Below are 23,933 nucleotides of genomic sequence, written 5' to 3' on the forward strand. Positions count from 1 at the left end.
TTTTCTCACTTTAACTTAACACCACTTAATTTCGGTCCGTAAATTTTCAATTTTTATACAAAATTGGGTTTTTGAGTTCAAAAAAAAAAACACCGAATTCCCAGATAAAGAATTAAAAATATCGGTACGCTTGGAAAAACCAGAGAAAAATGTACCGATATACTGATGTATGCCACTCATCCCTTACCTACACTTCTCTTTATTGCTGGGTGGAGGACCTAGCTTGTTGTGCAGCTTCAGCCGTCTCCCCGCCTTCAAAAGCGCCAAATGGATCGCGAACCCGCGTTTTTATTGCGTCGTCGGCGGGCTTGGAAAGGTTTTTGGATGGAATTACGTTACGAGTCTGTCTTCTCCCGTTTATTTTATTGCCGAAAATCCCATCGTATTTTTTCACCACTCTGGTCCGATGTTTGAATATGTTTTTTGCTCCGGTTGTCAAAAGCTTTTTTTCACGCAAGAGTGTAATGCAGGGCGTTTTAGTGCGAAAAAAACACAAAGTACTCGGTTCTGTTCTTTCTGTTCAGCGTGGGAAACAATCGAGATACTATCCACATTCCTGAGGTTAAAGTGTCGGTCTTGCAGCAATTAAATTTTGTTCGAATAATATTGCCATGTTTTATTTTTTCACTCTATTTTTCATTTCGTGTCGGGAAGGTTATTAAGTCCACAGCTAGTAAGAAAATTTGAAATTTCCCTAATTTTGGAGCCGATGTATAATGAATCATTTTTCATTGTGGGTGATGATAACTTACGTAGCTGTGGTATATTATTTTTGTCAATTGGAAATTGTGATCGCGAATCTTTCATTGCTTGTATCTTAAAAGTCGCAGGTACGGTTATGCGACGATACATTCAGATTTGTGTGGGGAAAAATGGCGGCTCATGTATTTATTTTACGAAAACTGTTGGCCTGTTAAATTTGCAACGATTTTAACAAGGTGGATATCGGTTTCCAACTATTTGGAAACGATTTTCGTTTTTTTTTTCGCTTAAATTTGGATTCATTCAATCTTTATGACGGTTATGCCTAACCATCATCACTATGTGCAACTTGTTCAATCTTTCGATATTTTTCATATGGACTTTGTTTAGATGGGAAATTTGTAATTAATCTGCTTGTTTAAGCGAAAATCGTGTTCGCAAAACATTCATTTCTTGTTTCTTAGCAATCTTAGAAATGATTATGCGACGATGCGTCCAGATGTCTATTGGAATAAAATTGCTGCTCACTAATACTATGTTAAATTTGAAAAATTCTACCAAAGTGGACGTCAATTTCCAACTTTATGGAAAAGTTTAGTTTATTTCTTCAATGTGGATTAATTCAGTCTTTTTTACGTGTACGCATAGTTATAATCACTATGATCGTAATTTGTTGATCTTTCCGGGAAATAGGTACCCATAATTCGATTATATTCGTGCGAAATTTTTTTCTATGGTAAATTTGTAACTCGCTTCGGAGGTTTTATTTTCTAAAAGCAACTAATGAGGGCTCAGGGGAGCCCTTCGAGAATACAACACACCGGGGCCGCTAACCAAGCCTGTGGCTTATACGCCCGATCACCCGGGGAGGGGCTGGAGAGGAAGGGAAAAGGATAGAGGCGCCACCGCGATAGGAACCCGCCGACGCCTCTGGGATAGGGTAGGAGCGGAAGGAACGGGACGGGGAAAAACACCTCAACGCTTTAGTTTATTTCTTCAATGTGGATTCATTCAGTCTTTTTTTACGTGTACGCGTAGTTATCATCACTATGATCGCAACTTGTTCATCTTTCCGGGAAATAGGCTCCCATAATTCGATAATATTCGTGCGAAATTTGTCTTCGCAGTAAATTTGTAACTCGCTTCGGAGGTTTTTTTCTAAAAGCAGTCAAATTTTCCTACTTTCTCAATCAACGTCACAGCTCTTGTGGGAGTTGGTAACTTCCTCAGTGCTGAAGGCTGCACTTTACGCCAGGCTTAATGCCTTCTCCCGTCTTAACCCTCTTCTCACAGAGATGTAATTCCCACGGCGTTCTCTCCGTCGTCAAACCCTGTCATTCCAAGCATCGAGGAATCGGCTAATATCCCTCAAGTGTGGAATTACCTTCGGATTTTCGTTATGACACTCGCATTCAGTGCTCATCTTAATCTCCGATGGCTTATTTCCCTCGTCCTCCTCCTCCTCCTCTCCTTGACAACCCAATTTCCATGGCAATCCCTCGCCATCCACTCAAGTTGTCGTCCCACCTCATGATCAATTAGCGTCACTCCTTCCATTTCTCGTCGCCCGGACGCGTTGTCGTTGAAAGCTGCTCATCAAAGAGCCTAGAAAGGATAAGCGTTGCTAGGAAGGAATAGTCGCGGGTAAATTGTTTCCGTCGCCGCGCTGTTGTAGTACCTACCTTCTGCGCTCGAAGTTTGGAATTAGAATAACTGTTCCACGAAAAAGTGTATGGATTATTTGCATGAGGTGATTATTACTATTATTATTATTAATCAATGCACTGCAACAAACAAATAACTTTGCAGGCAGTCTCGCGCACGAGTGCAAAGATAATATACTTTAAGGATAAAATTCGCCTCGAAAAAATCATTTGGCTAAGCCTGGAGTCGATCCCGGATATTCCGATTGCCGTTCTGGTAATCTAATGATTTGATCGTTGGATCCTTATTCCTCATAGAATGGTCCTCCAAGATCGTTAGAATATTAATGGCTTCGCCTGGTTTCGCTAGGATAGGACCCGCCCGCCTTTGTGACGGTACGGGATTCCTCGTCCCTTCCCTTCCTTCCCTATCCCCTCCCAGGAGGCGTCGTCGGGCTCCTATCGCGGCGGCGCCTCCTTCCTTTTTCCTTCCTGTCCTCCCCTTTCTGGGTGCAGAGGAGAAAAGCTCGCGCCCTGCCCCAGGAGTGTAACCTTGCGAGCCCGCCCAAGAGTCTCGTTTCCACTGCCGGTCTAGTATACAACCAATTACACCATGAAGCATCTTCTTCCAAGGCGAATCTCCGACTGACTTAACCGAACAAGTTGTTGACGTCTCAAGTCAACACTGTAGCACGTGAGACGGATGTCAGGCTCACAAATATTACAAAAGAGGATCCTCAAGTCGGCTTCTTAATATGTTGTCACCCTTAATATGTTGTCACAGTTAAATTGGTTTACAAAAGTCGTCACTCGCGTCGCTCACGTACAGAGTGATCCGTGATTTATCAAAGTCAATGCTTTTCGAGGCTATTTGTAGCAGTTAAAAACATAATACCGCAGAATTTTGCATAAAAAGTCCTCTACGCAGTCTCCTTGTCCAGACGTTTTCCACAGCTTTGCTCTTTTCGTGATCGAATCCCGACTAATCCAAATTATTTATTTATGGCGAATTTTATCCTTCGTGTATGATATTATTAAATGTATTCTACTGGCTAAGATCGGTGTGCATGAAGCGGTTTACGAAGAAATCCGCCCTGTCGTCTCTTCCAAATAAACCCTCCCTCTACAGTTAAACAGTAGGCTATTCGATATTATTCTAATGATATTTCCTTTTCTCTTTCTCTCCCTTACCGAATTCCTTACCATTATTCCCTCGAGGACGGTCTGCAAGATCTCCCCTCCTCGCTCAATACTCGCTCCATCTATACTCCCAATCTCCTCCACATACTATTTTCCTTATATGTACCAGTCTCCCGTTACTTTTTCTCTCCGTCCATCTTACCTCATTAGCAATTATCGGAATAGCAGCCCCGTGCAATGTTTTTGGGTTCTTTGCATCGCCTGATTTTATGTCATAAATGATATTTTATTAGTTTTAGTTTAAGTAGGTGTACAAATGGTATTACTTTTTTCACCCATTCCCCGCTTTACTGGCATTCTTCGCTCCAACATAGTTTTCCAGTATCCTTCCCAAATTAGCTATCGCTTCATTCACACTTCCTATCTCTTCCATATCTCAGTAGTTGATGAAACACTTTTCTGTTGATATGTAGACAGATTGCTTGAGAAGCAATTGTATGAGTGAGATTATAAATACGGATTTCAATTTAGAAACTATATATATTTTAAATGACTGAAATACCGACGTAAATGAACATAGAAAGGATACTTAAGACACATTTACGGGATCATACTTCTATGTAGATCCGCTTCTTTCAGTAGAAAGATTCGCAATCTATTAAGGATATTATCCCATCGACTGATGAAGTCGTAATTCTTCAAAAGTTTTTCTGTCATTGTAAACGAAACGTCCTAAATTTTTATTATCCGAACAATTCAGAGCAACGATATTAACATATATCACGTAATGAGTTTATCACACGTGCTGCTATTTGAGTTTAAAGTTGTTTTTTTTCCTACAATTTGTTCTTCCCCATTGGCTCTCTCTCCTTAATCCGCGTACGGTTCTGCTTCCAACCAGAAAGGTCCAAAAATATAAATAGAAGCCGCCGCCGCGGTGGGAATGTGGTAATGTGGGTGCGTGGAGAAGTAAACAGCTTCCAATCCAATGATTCTTCCATTTCCTTTCACTCCCCGTCGCCGCAAAAGGATTAACCTTTCCCCCGCTATCCTCTCTTTTTCCAAGCCCCGCACGACCGTAAATTTCCTCGTACGCGTTGATCCCACCGCTAAAGAGAAACCCTGTGACCGACCCTCCGACCCTGTCGAACACCCAATGATCCCCTACTCCCCCTTTCCCTGAGGCTTTCGGAAATATTTTTTCCGCGTCGCCGGCCGATCAGATTCGTTCCTCCCGCTGTCTGTGCTTATTCGCATGCCTGATTGGAGCGGCGTGGGAATAAACGTTTGATTCTGGCCGATGTTGAGTCCGCCCCACCTCGTCGTCCTTCCCACGGCCCTATTTTTTTCGTATCGCGTTTTAAAAAGTACTGTTATCTTTGTTGTTATTTTGGAATTTGGCCCCTTAAAAAATTATGCCGATCCTATAGCAAACATTCATTCATAGTTAAATACACCGAAGGCCATGAAAAAATATTTGATTTAGTCGGGATTCGAACCCGAATCTCCCGTTTGCCGGTCAGGTGTGTTAGCCAGTTACGCCACCTAGCCATTTTCTCAGAACGAACTATTGAAATTCTAAGATTGGTATACTTCAGTCTTCCATTTCTTCCTATACAACGTCAGTTATTTTATCTCCCTGAGGCACTTCTTCCCCGTGTCTTTCTTGATCTGTCGTATGTTTCTATTCCTCTAAGGACTTTTCCATCAATTAATCCTTCCATTATATTTTCCAATTATGTTTCCTCTTATGTGGCATACCCACCATTTTCTTGTTTTGCACATAGTGATCCATTGAGTCCTATCTTGTCCTATTCTTCTATATACCCCTTCGTTTCTCATCCTATTACTCCATTATTTCTTCAGCATCCTCCTCCAGCACTTGGTCTGAAAACCCACTATTCTTTTCTAATTACCTCTTCCAATGGCCCAAGTTTCTGAACCATGGATTGCAACTGCCCGCACGATTGTATCACGTTCTGTTTTTTGGTCTCCAGTCGTATGTTCTTCGAGAATTGTAGCCCTATTGTAACTCTAACCAACGTTTCTCGCACTGAGGATTTTAAACTATCGGCACATACGGCTCAAACTCATGGAACGCAAACTTGAAATCATTCGTCTTTATCAGGATTCAAGTCCGGATCTCAAGAATCCGATAAGTCCAGGTTCCAAGCTGGTCAGCTCTTTGTGCCCTGAAAATTGCAAGGTGGTAAAGGCAGTTTTTATCGAGTAATAAGTTACGAAAATGCATAAACTATGACCGATCGAGAGCGATAAATAGGAACTCTCCGAACTCTATTCCGAGAAATAGGAAGGGCGCATGCCTCCCTTGAGACTGGTCGGCAGCATTCCCGCCCAGCCCTCGTTCCATCCATACCATCCGTCTCATCAGTATCTCATTTAGAAGCTGCCATTCCTCACTCACCATTACCAGCACTTTTTCGTTCCTATTTTCTCTCCGCCCACTTCACCTTTTCTATTCTACGCCACACCCACATCTCGAAAGCCTCCATTCTTCTCTCTCCTTCTCTCCTCAGTGTTCACGTTTCCGCACCGTGAATTGTTTCTGGAGACGTAAACGTCTCACACTCCAGATCAGAACTAGCCTTCTCTTTTAACCCTCACGCAACGATCCTAACATGAGCTCCTTCCTCTTCATGATCGCCTCCTTTGCTAACGGAAGCATGTGGGAAATATGATAAAAACACTGGGAAGACCAAATACTGATAAAAAAAATGAAAAACAACAGAGGGAAAGTAATTGGGTGGTAAAGGGTGTAACGTCGTGTCCATTATGTTCGGCGTGATTGATTATGCATTGGCGTTTGAATTGTATTTTTATTTGTATGCGCATTTGTGTTTATGGGTGCTTTCCAATCACCTTGCGCAGATTAGCTCACATCGCAACAGATTGAAACACATTAGCGCAGACGAACAATTGTGCAGGATGTGTTCCCATCTGTTTAGCGCAGATGACGTCACACCTGCGATTGGAACACGCTCTGAGCTAAACAGTTTAAAACAGATCAGCGCAGATACGCGATTGGAAAGCACCCTATATTGATGGTTTGGAGTTGAGGGCGCTATGGTGATGGGAGAATAAACAGCGGATTTTTAGTAAGAGAGCCATTTTGGATGCAGTAGAGAAAATAAAGCTATAAAGATTATTAATGATTATTATTGTTTGAGAAGAAAAAACGGTTGCGACATCACAAGGGTCAAGGAAACCGGTGCAATGGTGATCGGTCATCGCACCGAGTTCACTTGCACCGGGGAAATGCACTTCTACCCACCCCTATCTCCTACTCCCCCTGCACCACCTGGCGTCGAGTCCCTTCGTCACTGGGCGAGGGTTTTTTTGAAGCCCTGTGCCACTTTGCGAGATTGCTTCCCGGGGAGAGAGAGAGAGAGGGAGTTACCATCGTCGCATTTTTCCCTACCTCTCGACCCGTGTCCACTGCGCCGCGTTAGTCCACGTATCGACCTCCCTCACTCTAACGAATGCGCGTGATGATGGGCACTAGGGTGGGTGGTTTAGGCGCGGAATCGGCTGAAGGCGCGAGCGACCCCTTCAGACTGTTCACGACTAATTACTAGCATTAGCCCTATTTATTCCGGTAAATAAAGAATAATTTTTGCAAGGCTCACTAATATTTTAAAAAAGCACGACTAGGGATGGCAACGATTAATCGTTTGGTGGAAATAATCGGTTTTTCTCTTACAATTAATCGATTAATGATATGATAATAAGTAACCACTTAACTTAACTTCGATGGGGACTTTTCAGGATTTTATAAAAGTGGTATCAGAAACATTCCTGTAAATGTTCAGTTTGTTAGGAATTTATGCAAGGGTAACCCTATTTTTTGAGCTAATTTGACTGGGCTATTTTCTCTAGTATTATTCAAGTGGTTATTTTTATTCTTTGGCTGAATTTCAGCCAATTATGTCTTTATGCATAGATATATGAGTAAGAAATGAAGGCAGGTATAAAGGAATTTTTTCTCCTCGAGGCTTTCGCTGCGCTGGATTGCATTATCTCCATTACTGTTCGGGTAAGCTGCGTCGAAGTTGACTTATGACGACGTTTCGTGGCCTATGCTGTTGGCAACTTCAGATCAGGCCTGAATGCCGATGGATGGAAATGGCCCGCTATATATACCACCATCAGGGGTGCCTAGGTACCTCGATTTATGGGGGTTCTTTTTTGTGTATAAGTCTTATACGCAAACGTCATCAGAACTCAACTTCGACGCAGCTTACCCGAAAAGTATTTGAGAGTCGTGAAGAAAGTTTAACAATTAATATTTCTACGATAATTCATCCAATATTCGTCATTAAACCTACTATAAAGTATCAAATCCGAGGAATCGAGCGAGATGGAGTGGAATTGATTCATAAAGAAAGATGAGTCGCAATTTTCCACAAAAACAAATTTAATCCGACCCGAGTTTCGATGTTACTACATCATTTTCAAGGTACAAATGGTGGTAAGTGCAGTTAATTTATACATATTTAGGGGGCGGGAGTGGGAGGGAGAGGAGAAATGGGATGGGAATTGAGGATTTTCCATCCCATTCCTCCTCTCTCTCCCCTCAGTTCTCCCACTCCCGCCTCCTAAATATGTACAAATTAACTGCACTTACCACCATTTGCATCTTGAAAATGATATAGTAACATCGAAACTCGGGTCGGATTAAATTTATGTTTGTGGAAAATTGAAAATCATCTTTCATTGCTATTATAAAGTATTTAATTTTTTTAAGACGTGGATAAATATTTGCTAGTACATATTTCTAGCAGTATTTTTTGCATTTTCAAGCTTCATAGGCAGATTGCCTTTATGGGTAGGATGTAGATTAATCCAGTCAGTGTTATATGCGTACGTACATGTTGCGTAGTGAATGTTCGTGTAAGAAAATTTTAATCCACTGGTGCATGTTAGCGATGGTTTACCCCCTACCAAACCATTTGTAGGTAACTTGTGAGGGTAATATGTATATGTCTTATCCAACAGACGGAGTGCTTTACTTAGATTGCCTTCCACAAGGCATTTAAGTAGGGATGGCATTTAAGTAAGCCTCTGAAAAATCTCTGCCACCTCCGAGATTTGATTCTGAATTCAGAGGCTGGAAGCCAGCTCTAACCATTAAAACGACCTCTTATTCATCCAATCACACCTATGGTTTGAAAAACCAATAAAGGTGGTGATTCTAAGTTTTAAAAGTCACGCATTAGAAATATCTACTTTTGAACGTCCGAGCCACCCTACGTCTCCGTCGATGAAAATGGAATTTCGGATAGAGAAAAACTCAAATAGCCTTCGCCCATTATTTTTCAGCTCTTGGCACCTAGAGGGAAACTAAAAATTGCCTTCATTTTAGTCGAAATCTAATGATGCATTCCGCCAGCGTCATAATTTGTTCCTTCAACTAGAGTCGCCCTTCACTTTCATTCTCGACTCAAAGGGAACCCTTCTGGCTCGGAAAAGTTTTCGACCTAATCATCTCTAACAAGGATACTGCCTTTCTTTTTCTCTCTCACTCCGTTAGATCTCCATAGAGGCACACGTCCAACAACACGGATGAGGACTATGGAAGAATGGTTGAAACAAGGGAAGCCTCTTTCATAAAAATAGCTGAGGGAAAAAGAGGGAGTCGGGTAGACTTGGCTTGTTGTCAAAGGAAACAGATGAAGAGCGATTTGGTCGTTCTTGTGTTTACGCCGCTGTTTCAGCTCCTCGAGGGCCTTGCCCGTGTCTCTCTTTTCTAAAAAAGAGTGTTCTAAATCCACGCGGTACTGCTTCTCTGCTTGTTCTTTGTCCTCACGTCGCTTTTTAAATGCAGCCCAACCTCATTAAGTTCACAGGGTACGTTTGACATCCCAATTATGCCGCACGCTTCTCGCATCACGTATTTCTTTTGTTTTTTTTTAAATTTCGTAATGTTCACGTTCCTTTTTTTGCAAAATGGTGGCATCTTTTTTTTTGCGCACGCAGCTTACGGCTCTCTTTCTTTCCTTTTATCCTTTGCAAAAAGCTTTATAGCAGAAATTCGTGACGTGAGTTTTTCAAAGTTTTTAATTTTTAAAAATTATTTTGGTTCTTTTTTTAAATATTTTACGTTTATTTCTCAGCCGGTCCAGTAGAATTATGTGAGTTTTTTTAACTTTCCCGTGTACGCTTTTTTTGGCGTTTCCTTTTAAATTTTTTTCGTAGTGTTTTTTTTTCTCGCGAAACTCCTGTGCAGTGGGATTAACTCGGTATGTCTGGATCAAGAGTGAGACGGGAGGTTAGGCTTTCACAAAGTTTCGGCTGCACGGGGCCGATGTTTTCACGCTGAAGAGTTTTTAAAAGGGACGGTCTGGCTCCCGTCGGGACAGGATTTCTGGGGAAATGTTATCTCGGTAACTTCTCTCAGTGCTCTCCCATTCGGCGGCGTTTTTTGTAAACTTTATTTTATGGCATGTAGCTATTCATGTCATTATTGCCAGTCATTAGTTGTTAGTTTATTTTTCATTTTAGTGGAGTACGTACAATTCCATGCTGAATTAAAATGTTTTAGGCCTCGTTGCTAGCTTATTTTATTACTTCGATTGATACTACCGACATACTGTGTTTTTTTAATTTACATTGCGTTATCCTTATTTCTTTTACAACATTTATGTTACTCTTGTTTCAATGCTTGGAGAAATGAGTCAAATAATGGACGCGTAGTGAAGACAGTTTTGCAAGCAATTTTTTTGCCGGCCTTCATTCCAATTTATTTAAAAAATCCGGCCACATCCGGCGAGCATGTTACTCGCAAATGGGGTTGAATGAATACGTAATAAAATAAATTTTGTATGGCATTAACGTTTTAATGTTTGAATCTCCTCCTTATTTGTCTCTATCTTTAACATATTCTAAGGAGAAAATAGTGTGAAGAAGTTCAGTCATTTACATACGAGGTATTTTATCGTCATAGGCAAATTTAGGGGGGGGGGGGCATGGGGACACGTGCCACGTAGATGCTTAAAAATAGACAAAACTTTTACTGCGATTATTGTTTCTTGTATTACGGAGCTTCAATCATTTTATTTCATAGTAATAATTTTCCTATGAAAATAAAGAGAATATTTCTTGTAGCAATGTTTTCTCTTTTTTTTAAATCTCGAGTATGAGAAAATTTGCCTTGTGCCCCCACAGAAAAAATCCTGGATCCGCCCTTGTTTATACTCATAGTGAATGGAGGTCAATTTGCACCGTATAGGACCTGTGGCTGAGGAAAATAATCCTGTCGTTATCCTTTTCAACGTGTATTTAATTTCAAGACAACTACTTCTATCAGCGGCTGATTCAAAATATGAGTTGACTGTTGACTGCAAATGACCGTGTGTCCATTTTATGATGCATGCTGAACGTGGTAGTCCAGTGGGGACACAATTTCGCTATTGAGCAGAAAGCTAGGGTTTCATGTACCAGTGACTCCATTGGATACCTCTCACCAAAAATCCTGAGTTGGGCTACGGAGAGGAATAGGTCTCAATGACCTGGATGTTCCAATATTTGCGCTACTGCAGCTCATCATGGTTGAGATAAACTCTTCCTTATCACACGGTCATTTGTTCAGTCCCTCAAAATGATAGCCTAAGCGATAGGTTTTCAGGGAGCGAAACAGGCATCGCTCGACCCGTCTTTTTTTCTAAATCACTATGTCATTCCCACCGTCAGTGGTGCAAAACGATTTTATGCGGTACGCCTTCCGCCCGGGCGCCTGGGGCCATCTGACCCCCCTTTATCCTCCTGAAGGGTGGCTAAAAATCAAGTAGCGTCGAACACTCGCAGTGCTGCAAACCGGGTGGAATATTTGGAAGCACCTTACTCCATCCTTCATCCACAACAGCATTGCTCTGCTTGGTGATATCCACACGTGGAACACGCGAAATGGGGGAAACAAATTTCTGGTCCCAATCCATAGGTCCTCGCGTATTACTGTTGCCTGAAAATAATTGTGTGTCCATTTTTATGATGTATGAGGAATGTGGTAGTCCATAAAGAACATGGTACTATAGATGCATGAGGAACTTTCGTCTGAAGATTTTCACTGCTTCTTTTATCTATGTTGGTTTTGGTTTTCGGGTATTGCTATGTAGAAAACATTTTTACTCGACGTTTCACTCCTCCTACTGGGAGCGTTCTCTTGATAACGCTCCCAGTAGGAGGAGTGAAACGTCGAGTAAAAATGTTTTCTACACAGCAATACCCGAAAACCACCACCAACATGCATGAGGAACGTTGTAGTAATTTATATGCTCATTTGCCTTCTCATTTAACGCCCTGTCGGATGACCAGAGACGTGACTGGTCGAGGATGAAGATGATCCGACTGCTGGCAAAAAATACTACGTGGCCTAACTATGTTATGATATAAATTTATCTACCATCATATTATTTTTTTATTGATGCCTGTATTCCTTTATTTACGTATTGATAACCTTACAAAGAGAGCCCTGGCCCAGAGGGAGAGGGGGCCGGATTGTGCCCTCATCTGGGCCAGATAATAGAAGCAGATAAATCAAATTCCTTCTCCATAGTTTAATCCGTCACTTTCCGTATTTACAATTGAAATTCAATTAAAAACAAGCGTGGCGTTACAATCGCTCCTGGCGGCCGAGCGTTATGATTGGCTAAAGGACGGTGCCAACAATGGATTCAGCGACGTAAAAAGGGACGTGCCGAGTGATGTAAATAGGGATGGGATTCCCGTTCGTGGAGCCATCGCGGAAATGATAGCTTTAAACGGTCATTTTTCGCCCTCATTGGAGCTAAAGCTCGAGCTATCCCTCGAAAGGGATGAAAAAAATGATCGCGTGACTCAGGCTTAACCTACAGAATTAACCGCTGAATGGAAGCAACAGCACCTTTTGAAGTTTTCAAATATATTTATCGTTTGTTGGATAATTTCTTCACATCTCCATATTCCGTTTTTTCGCATTGTGTATCATATTCTCCGTATATTTCATTCAATACCTTCCTCTTGAAATCCTACCATGAGACCACTATCTATAGTTAGCCGTTATGTTTTTTTTATTTTATCAAGTTGCCTTTCCTTACTGCAGAACCTGAGTTTGCTATTTTCACGACTGTTATTTCTATAATTTCCTGATATAAATATGCGATAGTTCTCCACTCCTCAGAGGATCTATCTTTATGGAGATTGAAATATTTCCTTTATACCTTAAGTTTCTTCTTGGAGGACCCTGCAGGAGTATCTCGATTAATTCATAGCAAAAAATGGGTAAAAGTAATAAAATAACTATATTTTGAATCTTAAAGGTATCTATTATCATAGAGCTTCTTATGCAAGGGCCTTTCTTTTCTTAAAGTTGCCTGCAGTTTAAAAAAAGGCGAAGTACCTATATAATGTCAAGAATACATTTCGGTCTCTAATGATCAAAGGGGACTTCGTTCTTGTTAAAATGGCAACGCTGGCGGGGGGTACCGAGAGAAGAGAAATAAGTATTTCTTGTGCTTCCATTTCTCAAGTACTGTGTCTTGGGCGAGCTTCACAAAGTAAAATAAAGTCTAGTTACTGCTTTCGGCTCGAAAGGAAAGTTTAAAGTTCTTGTTAAGAAAATTGCGAGAAACCTAAAATTTTTGAGAACATCGTGATCCAAATTCACCCACAAAGAAGCCGCGGCTTGTTACCCTGATGAAAGATTACGCTCTCAAAGGCTTGCTAATTTTTTTCCCTAACACACCAAGACGTCAACATTCTACGGAGCTACAGAAAGCATGAATCCAGCATCCTTCATCTTTTCAAAGAAGTTTTTTTAACGTACTAAGGCTCGGTTATCTTTTCTCATATCTAAGTCGTGAGAATTTCTCGGCTTTAATGTGCCCGAAGTGGATGACGTTGATGAAGGAAGTTTTTTCACTTGTTAAGGGAGCTATTCAGCTTGAGAGATGCAACGTCCTCGCTGTATTCTGGTTTTCGTGGCTTTGTTTCAATCACTGATAACTTTTAATGATGTTAAAGCCATTAGTAGCGTTTAACGACGGAATCGAATAGAAAATCGTTAAGAATGTGCGCTTTATTTAGTGTGAAAAGATAGCTTTTTAAAACTTTGTTGCATGTCTGAATATGGGATTATTATTTAATAAGACTAAATTTGTGAAGTTAACCTGATTTTGGGTCTTTGTACCAAAAATTCTGGGTGTTCAAGTTCAGTTGAATTTTTTGCAGACAGTAATTCCACTCTACTCATTCTGACGCAAATGGAAATTAAATGATTTAATTGACCATTACAATACCAGTTCTCTTGAATCTGGGATGAATGAGTAGATAGCTAGATAGATTTTTAGAGTTATTTTTTCCTGGATATTTAGTAAAATGATGGAATTTAAAAGAAAAAGCCTATAGCCTATTGAAATTATTTTCGTTAGGGCAAGGTTATGCTAGAATTGCAAATAAGAGAGCGATGCGGAAAAATGTATGCATAAAATAAATATAATTAATATTGTTTATTGGATAAATTAAACTCCGCGCACGTGGAATTGGCGAATAGTTTATTGTTGTTGTAAAATTACGAGGAAAATAAAACCTCTTTACGTCTTAATAGTTTTCTTTGGCTAATGAATTCAATACTATAATTATGTCTTATTTAGCGGGAGTGAGGAGAGACATTCAGATTAAGCCCAGGGCGCAGAAATCTAAAGCTGCCACCGTCCTCCTCAAAGCTGGCAAAATGACTACCGGAGTTGGCCCTATCGCGTGACCACTCAACCGTGGGGGCGGATACCCTTGTCAAAACCCAGAACTAGCTTCCCTTTCTCTCCCTCGCAGTACTTAAGAGGTCGTGGAGGAGGAAAGGCGGGCGGACGTCGGACGATATAGGAGCCCAGAGTGTGGCCTGCTTTAACGAGATTCCTCCGTCCAAGCCGCTTGTCAGGCTCTAGGTGGTGTTCAAGGAAACGCACTGTCTGTAATGGACTTGAGGCTTCAAATTTTCCCTATGCGGGGAAGTTTCGAACTTGCATCAGGGTTTCAGAACTGAATTTTTTTTTTAATCGGATATTGTTAATCACTGCCGCCCGAGCCCTAATGTGTGAAAATTCAGGTTGATTTTGGAAAAATAAACCTATTCAGAAGGTAAAAGACACAGTATCGGGCGTTACTTTGTGGAACTGCTTCATCATAAAATAAAAATACTTTTTTCTATTCCACACTTTATTTTAAATTGATATTGATAATTTCAACCTGATGATAGCATGATATGCAGAAACCCGGGTCGTACTATTGAAAATAAAGAGTTGAATAGAACAAAGTATTTTTTTCAAATTTTATGATACTATTCAGAATAAATCACTACAAGTAAGCCTATTTCTTAAACATAAAATGATAGTTATAACTTGAACCATTGTATATAAGGAGTTAAAAAGTTTTTCTAAGGAATTATATGCTTTTGCGATGGGTGAGAATGGGCATCATATTTAGAGTTTAGGCAACCAGCATGCCATTTAAATTGTCTGGCTACGTTTGGAGTCGCTTCACATTTTCGGCCCGCCCTATCCTCCATGCGGAGTGGGTTTTGTGCTCACGCAACGTGTATTGACGGATCACTGTATGACGATGCAGACTTTAGAGATATTGCCAGGTTGTCAGCTGACCAGAGAGTCCAAGACCACCTCAAAAAATTTTAAAAGAAGTTTTATTACACAGACACATAGTTTGTACACATAATCAGTGGATTTAGGCGGGGAGTGCAACAGAAAGAGACAAGTGTCTTGAGTGGGGCTTCTTACAGTGGGGCGGCTTACTGTGTGTATCTTCTCAGGACGACGGGGACTAACCATCAATATCTAACTATCAAAATTCACCCGCGAACTACCCCTCGTCCTTCTATGCACTTCCCTTCTATTCTTCATCGGCCCAAGCTGGAAGGAGAAGAAGTTAGAAGTCCACCCCTCTAAGACTGGAACCGAAAGTAGAAATATGAAATGGCACATCATGACTGAAGGTAATAGAAGTTTTAAGTTGGATCCAAGCTAATTGCTATTCTACGGGGCTGAGTGGTAAAAGCGAAATGGCTGTAGGTTTTTTACAAATTTGGTATTGAGGTTAAGGCGTGAAAATAGGTGTCGTAGACTAATGCTCTCTATCTCTGTATCTATCCTATCTGTATTTCATATATACCATCCCTAGTGCTCACAAAATGGGTGATGAGGGAGTAAGAACTTTTTGGTGGACACCTTTACCTTTAATTATTATTATCACCCTCCCTGCTCAATGCAATATCATCCCCAACCCTCGTATATATCAAAAAAGAAAGGTGTTGCTTCCTAGATCGACTGAAGTCTATTATCATCTTCTTTTCCCTGTTACCAGGTAACACTCCAAATTAAGCTCCTTGAGACTGCTTTCTGTGTGCTTTTGAGACATGGAGTATTGTAAACTTTGTGCTTCTATCTAGGTCTAGGATCAGGTGGAGCCACAAAAAGCCCCAAAGCAAATAGGGAAAACAAGTGACCCAATCCCCTGAATGCTGGAAGTTCACACTCCATTTGCTTATTCTCCGTTCAAACAGTCGAGGTCCGTTCCACGGTAGCCCTTAACCATCGTCTGAACGTGCCATGGTTAACGAGATATAAGTAATTCGTAAGGCTGTCTCTAAACCGTGTTCAGCTCTGCTGGTGCCGCTAAAAATAGAAAATAGAGGCATGAAGAGAAAAACGATAAGATCATTTCGAGACATTTATAGCGGAAATGAATCGGGAAAGAAGCTTCAGCTCATTGGAGGTGATTTTCAAGAAAGATTACTGAATTTATTTTCAGTATGATGCAATTTTTGTGAACTGGTCATCTACTATCAGATGAGTTTCAGAGCTTAGGCACACGAGGTCAGCACAGGGTTACCACGGTCGTGTGGATGCATGTAGGTCATTACCGAGGTATTGGTTAACCTTGGTCGTACGAACGGCTCATTCGTCGAATATGATTTCGATTATTGATAGCTGAAGTGGTGTGGGCTGAGGGATCTCGCCATTTGGGATGTATGTAGTACTTATTAAGCGTTGATTTATACCTGAAGCTAATCTGAGGAGAAATGCATTTAGAATTGCAATGCGTATGTATAATAGTGTGTCTGAGAAGTTTGTAGATTGCGCTTCCCTCAGTTATTTGGGAAGTTTCCCAATTTATTATAGTTATTACTTAATCTTTGCAATTGTCACAGAGTATTTATGAAGCATTTTACTCGGGAAAGATGAATGACGATATATTGCGGTACTTTTCTTTCGATTGCTCTACTTATGGGGATTTTAAATACTCATGTGTACTTAATTTTTAAATGTTCAATTGAATGAGAGTATATATTGCACCATTTATCCGGTAATGTCATTCTCCCGTAATTACTGTGATACATTAAACGACTTTTGATCTAGTAGGATTTTTATTCAGTTTCTCACGATATTTTTGTATATCTTTTCTCCTGGGGAATTATTTTCGCATTTACACTCCTATCGTCCTGTAAAGCTAATGATTTGTTTTTGAACTAGATCCCTTGATATATCCATTCGTGCGATAAGAACTATTTTTTGGCTTTTGTCACGCGAATATTTGGTCAGCGATGATGTTTTTCTTTTGAGCATTTTCTAAAACTCCGTTTATTGATCATTTCTGCTCGGTTGCGACTGATGACTCGTCAGAAATAATCACTACTTCTTTTTCTCACCGGGTTTGGTGAAGGTCGGAAAATCACCTTGCGGTTTCGATGTTTTCTTTATCTCGAAGCGTCAAGATATTCGAAGTTAGAAGACCCGCTCATCCATCTCAGTTTTCTCGCCGACTGATGTCGTCCAATTTTTACTTGACAGACACCAATCTCGTCTTAACACCTTACTTTTTTCCGGATGTTCCCACGGGGAATTGAGGTCTTTATTCTTCAAGGAGTATACAGTTGACTATTGCAATACTTACCTCATATATGTCTCCTACGGGAGCACCCCTATCTGTCTCTTCAATCCGCCTGGGGGGTAACGTCAAAAGTAGTTCGTCGGGAAGTAATAACGAAAACATTAGGGAACTTTGTGGGGTGCCAAAAGTGGCAACGTCGCACTTGTTTGCTATCTTCCCAGCATGATGTTTCCATCTCTCTGCTGAAGCCTCCCATCGGAAGTCCTGAGGCCATCCCTGAAGGGAAGTTGTGCGAGAAATTACACCCTCGCCGGAGAGTGTTAAAAAAAAGGCGCTGTGGGGACGAAAACATTTGGGCGTAATTGCACGGGGCGTGAAAAGTGGCAACGTCGCACTTGTGTTACATCTTCTTCTTATATAGAAATGATGTTTCCACTCCTTCTTACAAAGCCCGTGGAAGGCCCTACGGCAACCCCTGCCGGCTGTATGAGGGATCGCACCCTCGCCAGGAAAATGGTCAAGAATGGGTACCGGAGGAGTAATAACAGAAGAGCGTTTGGGAGTAATTGCGCAGGGTGCGAAAACTGACAACGTCGCACTCTTGTGATGTCATCCCGAAGTGACGTTTTCATCTCTCCTTACGAACTTGTCCGTTATGCGTTCAGTCCACTCCCCGGGGGCCGTATGAGGGTCTGCACCCTCGCCTATCGCACCATTCACGCACCCCGCACCCTCTTGGCTCTTCAATCACCTTTTATTCTCCCTCCCCTCCGTGCATTCATTCATATCCTGCATCTTCCAATGCGTCCTACTTAGTAAAGATGAGTGCCAGAAAAAAATAGTGCGGAGGATAATGTTCGTAGCCATTATCTCGCAGTGGGACTTTTCGAAGATACGACTGTCATAGACTTATTTATCATAAACTTTCTGGCTCATTGCTCTTATATTTTGCGATTTAAGTTCCAGAATTTTTTTTGCGTTTTATTCCATTTTGTGATTTTCTTACGGTTCGTGCGCATCAAAAGCATGGGTATTTCGTTCTATGTTATAGATACGCTTCCTCAAACATACGCTCTCGTGTGGCATTGTGTAGTTTTCCATTGTGCTCGATAATGTAATGCTCTCCTCCTGATCCTTGCGATTAAACGATTAAGATACCAGCTATAGCATGTTCACATTCATGTACCCAAGGAATGCCATTTCATGTTATAAATGCTCTTTGGCTTCCTGAGCGGTGACAGCTACAGGGTGCCACCCTAAGACTTGACCAGCTCAGTGAGATGCCAGTCAGAAAAAATATTTGGATTCTCAATGGACGATTAGACGGAGTAACCTGTATGAAATAACAACTCCTATATCGGAGCTGAATACCTGAATACACCATGTATGCTGAATACCTGTATATACCATGTAAAAGAGCCCAGGCCCAGGGGAAGAGGGGGCCGGATTGTGGCCTTACCCGGGCCTGGTTAAATGAAACTTGGGATCAGGGTGGTGTGGTGGCTAGAGTGTTGGCTACCCACCCCGTGTGCTCGGGTTCAAATCCCGGCGGTGGCAGAGAATTTTCAGAGACTGCCCGATCCCTGCTTGAATGTTGTGTGGAGGACATTTCAAGCGCAACACTCCGTCCGTCGGATGGGACGTTAATCCGTGGTCCCCTTGGCGCCTTTCGTTAAGAGCAGGCTAATGCCGACGCCGGTTTTCTCTCCACCCTTCCTTACCTACCCCTTCCCTCATGGCGCAAATGACCTCAGCTGTCAGTCGCCTCCTCCAAATACCATACCATACCATACGCTAAATAAAACGCAAGTCAGGTTTAAATATTTTCCCTTAGATTCCATCTTCCGGGTATACTTCGTGTCAGTTGACTTTTCGTGACATGAGTTTCGTCCTATGCCCTGGAGACGTCCTCATCACGCGTCGATCGTCGTTGCATTCTGGCCGATGCACATGATGTTTCAGGAGGAATCTACTATACGTCAGAAGGTGGCAGATGAGATTATTTTAAGCACTTTTTGTCCATAAACATGGGGGTCATAACTCCTTAGTTACTGAGCTATGCTTACTCAAACATTTTTTATGTACTTTACAATTGCCATGAAAACGGTTTTACTTGGGTAATCAGCCTTTTCGGCATTTTATGTTATACTCTGGATTTTTAAGTACAATAAATGATTAAGGATTGACGAAAATGTGGCGTTATAATTTTCAGAAAGAATTAATCTTTGACCTTAATTAAACGAGAGCTTTGAGCGAGTATCAACAACACGATTGCGCAATGTCACACATTATGAGATAAACTCTTTCTGACATTTGCATGCATTTATTAACTTTTACCAAAACTTTATTCCATTTTTTTGGATTAATCGATCTTTTGGTTCAAATTTCGACTTTGGTTGACGTTGAATTTTCGACGTTTCATTTAAAAGTCTATTGCTCGAAAAATCGGTTTTGAACGACATTCTTTCATCACTTGACGAGGTAATGCTGATAGTACAATTTGGAGAAGACATCTAGCTGTCATCGTCGTTAATGTCTGCGGTACCTAGTGTGGGCACCATTGGAATTTAGATGCTCATGTGTTTTTAGTTCGCACATACCCCGCCACTAGAGGGGAGTGTGGGAGAGCAAATTAGGTAAGAATGAGGAGGAGAGGCGTAGGTGGGAGGAAGAGGCAGGAAGCATTAGCATGGGCGAGCACTGAGTCGAGCATGAAAAGCTAATGAGTGCGCTCATACCGCACGAGGCACCAGCGGGGAGGAAAGCGGGAAGCCAAGCGGCACGTGAAAAGAAGATGGGGAAAGAGAGAGAGATAAAGTGGCTTGGATAGAAATGAGCAGAAGTCTGTGTGTTTCGGAGAGAAAGAGTGAGAGTGTGTTTGGGGCCGAATGCGCGGTGGTGGGATGCGGGCGAGTGCGGCGGTGATCGCCGCGAAGGATGCAAAGTGCGTTCGGTGATCCCGTGCCACCCGAATCGCCTCGCAAATTCGCACGTTTTGCGTCAGGCGGGCTCTCGATTAGCCTGCGGGCGAAAGGGTTGGCGTGGGAAAAGCGAAAGGCGGAGGAGATCATCATCCAGAGCAAGCAGGTCGTCCTTAAAGTGGCGCGTGACTGTGGGAGGAGGGAAGTTTTTTCTTTCAAAATACAGTGTTTTTTTGTTTATCCGACGTAATTAATGCATAATAATTGTTCGCTTAAGCGTGATCACTAAAGGAATAATAACAAAAATAAATATTATATAATACACGTATATTGTCCACTCAAAAAACATTCAAAATTCCCCTTTTTAGAGGTAGAAAAAAAAACAGAAAATCTACTCAGCATTCATGATTGAGAGTTACGGTAAAAATTTATATATGCATGCAAATGTCTGAAAGAGTTAACCTCAAAATGGGTGAGATTGAGCAATCATGATTTTGATTCTCGCTCAAAGCTCTAGTTTGATTATGTTCAAAGATTAATTCTTTTAGAAAATTAAAATGCCAAATTTTCGTCCAGCCTTAATTATTTACTGTACTTAAAAATTCAGAGTATCAAATAAAATGTCGAAAAGGCAGGATACCGAAGGAAATATAATAATAATAGCAAGCTAATAAAGAATTATGTGCCAAGGAAGGTTTGTTTGCCCGGCCTAAGATTTCGAAAAGAGGAAATGAAATTTTAGAAGTAGGTATTCGATCATTTGGAGAGACATGCCAGCCAAAAATACGGTACCTGGGAAGTTTTTATTTTTCCGCCTTGTGATTTAAATGAAAAAACTCTGTCATTCGAGGGGGGCAGTTATATGGTCAAAGTACTTTTTTTACCAGCCTATTGCAGACAAGTAGCTAGTGTGTTTTAACAATTTTCTATCATATTAAAAAAAGTGATAATACTGTAAATATTCATTGCATTATCAATATTCCCAGCTTTAATCCACCCATTCTGTGATAGAAATAGATTTTACACATTGTGTGGTTAATTTTACACATTGAGAAATTTGTATTGTGACAATTGGATCAAAGAAAATGGCTTGGGAAATAATAGGAAGATTATTAATCGTGTTTTGGGTCGGTATTTTGTCGAGCCTTTTTTTACCTGCGACTCCTCAGCTACTTTCACCATATAAATGACTCCTTTAAATGACATTTTTCTATTTTAATCAGAAGACGGAAAAATAAAATTCCCAGGTACCGTATTTGTAGATAGCATGGGCCTCTAAATGATAAAATACTTCTGAAATTTCAAGAGAACAGATTATAAAGGATGTAAAAGAGAAGAAATACGTAGCTATGAAATGGCTAGCGGATAGGGGAGAGGAATGGAGAGCTGCGTCAAACCAATCTTATTAGGATTGTTGACTTTTGATGATGATTTTTTGTGGTTAATGTATTTATAGAATATTTGTTTCATATTTTCATACTAATATGGAATATTTTATACTAATCCGCACCAATAAATTCGCTCTAATTTTTTATCGCTCTAAGTTGTTGCCCGTCATGAGGAACTTACTCGTAATTTATAAATCTTATTATACCGCTGAGATATTGTTGTGGTGCCGACATTAAAATTTAATTTGGTTTTTCTTCATGTATAATGATTCTCCGCGGATGCTATTTCTTACGTTTTATATTTTTATAAGTTTTATTTCCATTTTCGTATCATTCACGTCTACTTTTAAAATTTCCTCTGACATTACTGCCGTGTTTATAGTATTACGTCAAGATTCATATTTTTTCTTTGCGATATCTAATTTAAAATGTTTGACAATCAATTCTCAAAAAATTACCATTCATGTGTTTAAGGAAGTACAAAATAATGCCATGAAATGCTTTTTGGCAATTAGCGCAGCTGTAGATTTTTTCGTGCCTGAGAAAATCCCTTGGTTATTATTAAGCACATTCTTTGTTAATTAATTAGTGTTCTACATCAGTATGATGCTTCGCTGGATTATGAAATTGGTGAATTAGTCTTCATGATAATGATGACATAATTAACGGGATAGCTTGTACAGAGATCGTTAATACTTTCGCTTTTTATCGTAATGCGTGATAATTTTACCTCATTAAGCGTGGTGTATAATTGGTTAACGCCTCAATTCCAGTGATTTATCTGTAATGCAGAGTTTGTTATTAGTGATATGATCATGCAATTTTTCCTTTAAAGTCTGTTATTATATCTGTGGGTGTTGACGTGATAACTGGCGCAAAAAATTGCTTGCAACTTCTTCGTGAGGATAAGTACATTTTCCATTAATTAAATTTTCAGTCGGAGTCCTGTGAACATAAACTTTTTTCTGGAATTATTTGCTTTGCATGTGGAGGGCTATGGATATTTTTTTGCTTCAGAGGCGTAACTATGGGGATAGATTCCCTCCACCAAAGCCTCAGAGAAATTAAAAATAAATATTAAAAACTGTTGTATAGTGTTGACATATTATAACAGCATCTGCTTAAAGTTAAATTTTACGTTCCAAAATGACGTAAAATCTATTTTAAGGCATGTAATTTTTCGAAAGTTTTCCGGACCCCTCTCCTAGAGAGAGTCACCCCCCAGACCCTCCTATTTCCCCCCACCCAGGCTTATTCCTAGTTTCGCCACTATTTTGCATCACGCCATACGGATCCCGTGTTTCCCTAGAGGAGGAAATCCTGTGAAACACCTAAGCATAATCAAATAATAGTAAAGAAGAAAATAACTACTTTTAATTTTATGAGGTTTAATTGATCTTAAAAGCTCACGTTTATTAGCAAATATTTTCGTTAGCTTCTTTTATTCGTCGTCAAAATGTGTGATTTCATGTAAACGGTGTGAGTTTGCATTGACTTTAGCTTATCCTAGCAATTTCATTTTAATTTTTTACTTGGGTAATGATTAAATGGAAAACATTGGAAAATTATCTGAAAGTCTATTGGAAAATCTGCACTGTTTATTTAAACTATCCTCTCTTTCGCCTTGTGTCCCTTTTTGCTGTAGTTAGGCGATCATAGAGCCTTAAATAAATGAAGCAATATGATTAAACAATCTAAAATCATTCGCTATAATGATGTTTATAGTATATTTATTTCTCCTTAAAAATTTTATATTATCGTTGATACAAAACCAATTTTCGAGGATTTGGTGACCCCAGAGGCAATTGCTTGTTGCTACGATCACCTTAAGAAATACAATCGTAATACTGAGCACATTGTTGAATAACGAAAAAATCTTCGACATGAACTGTTGATACATAAGTAATATACAATAAGGAGACGCTAAAGAAAAAACAATGTAACTGAAATCAAATCTACAAAATAAAAAAAATTAAACAATATGGTTTGGAAATACTTGTCTGAGTTATCCCTTATAATATTTTTGTTGCTAAATAGCTAAGGCTTCACATGCCTTGCTACAATTATATATACTAATAGTGTTTATATTGCCTAATATTACTCAAGCTTAGCATTTGAGTTCATCGTCCTTATGGATTATGCCGCCTGCTCCGATGTATGCGCTGTGACATAGCTGCGGGCGACTGTATATCCAAGCTGCCGACAATGTTTGCGACTCGGCTGTTTTACCTAATGTTTTCACGCCA

The sequence above is a fragment of the Ischnura elegans genome, chromosome 4, assembly GCF_921293095.1.
Source record: "Ischnura elegans chromosome 4, ioIscEleg1.1, whole genome shotgun sequence".
NCBI classification, from domain to species: domain Eukaryota; kingdom Metazoa; phylum Arthropoda; class Insecta; order Odonata; family Coenagrionidae; genus Ischnura; species Ischnura elegans.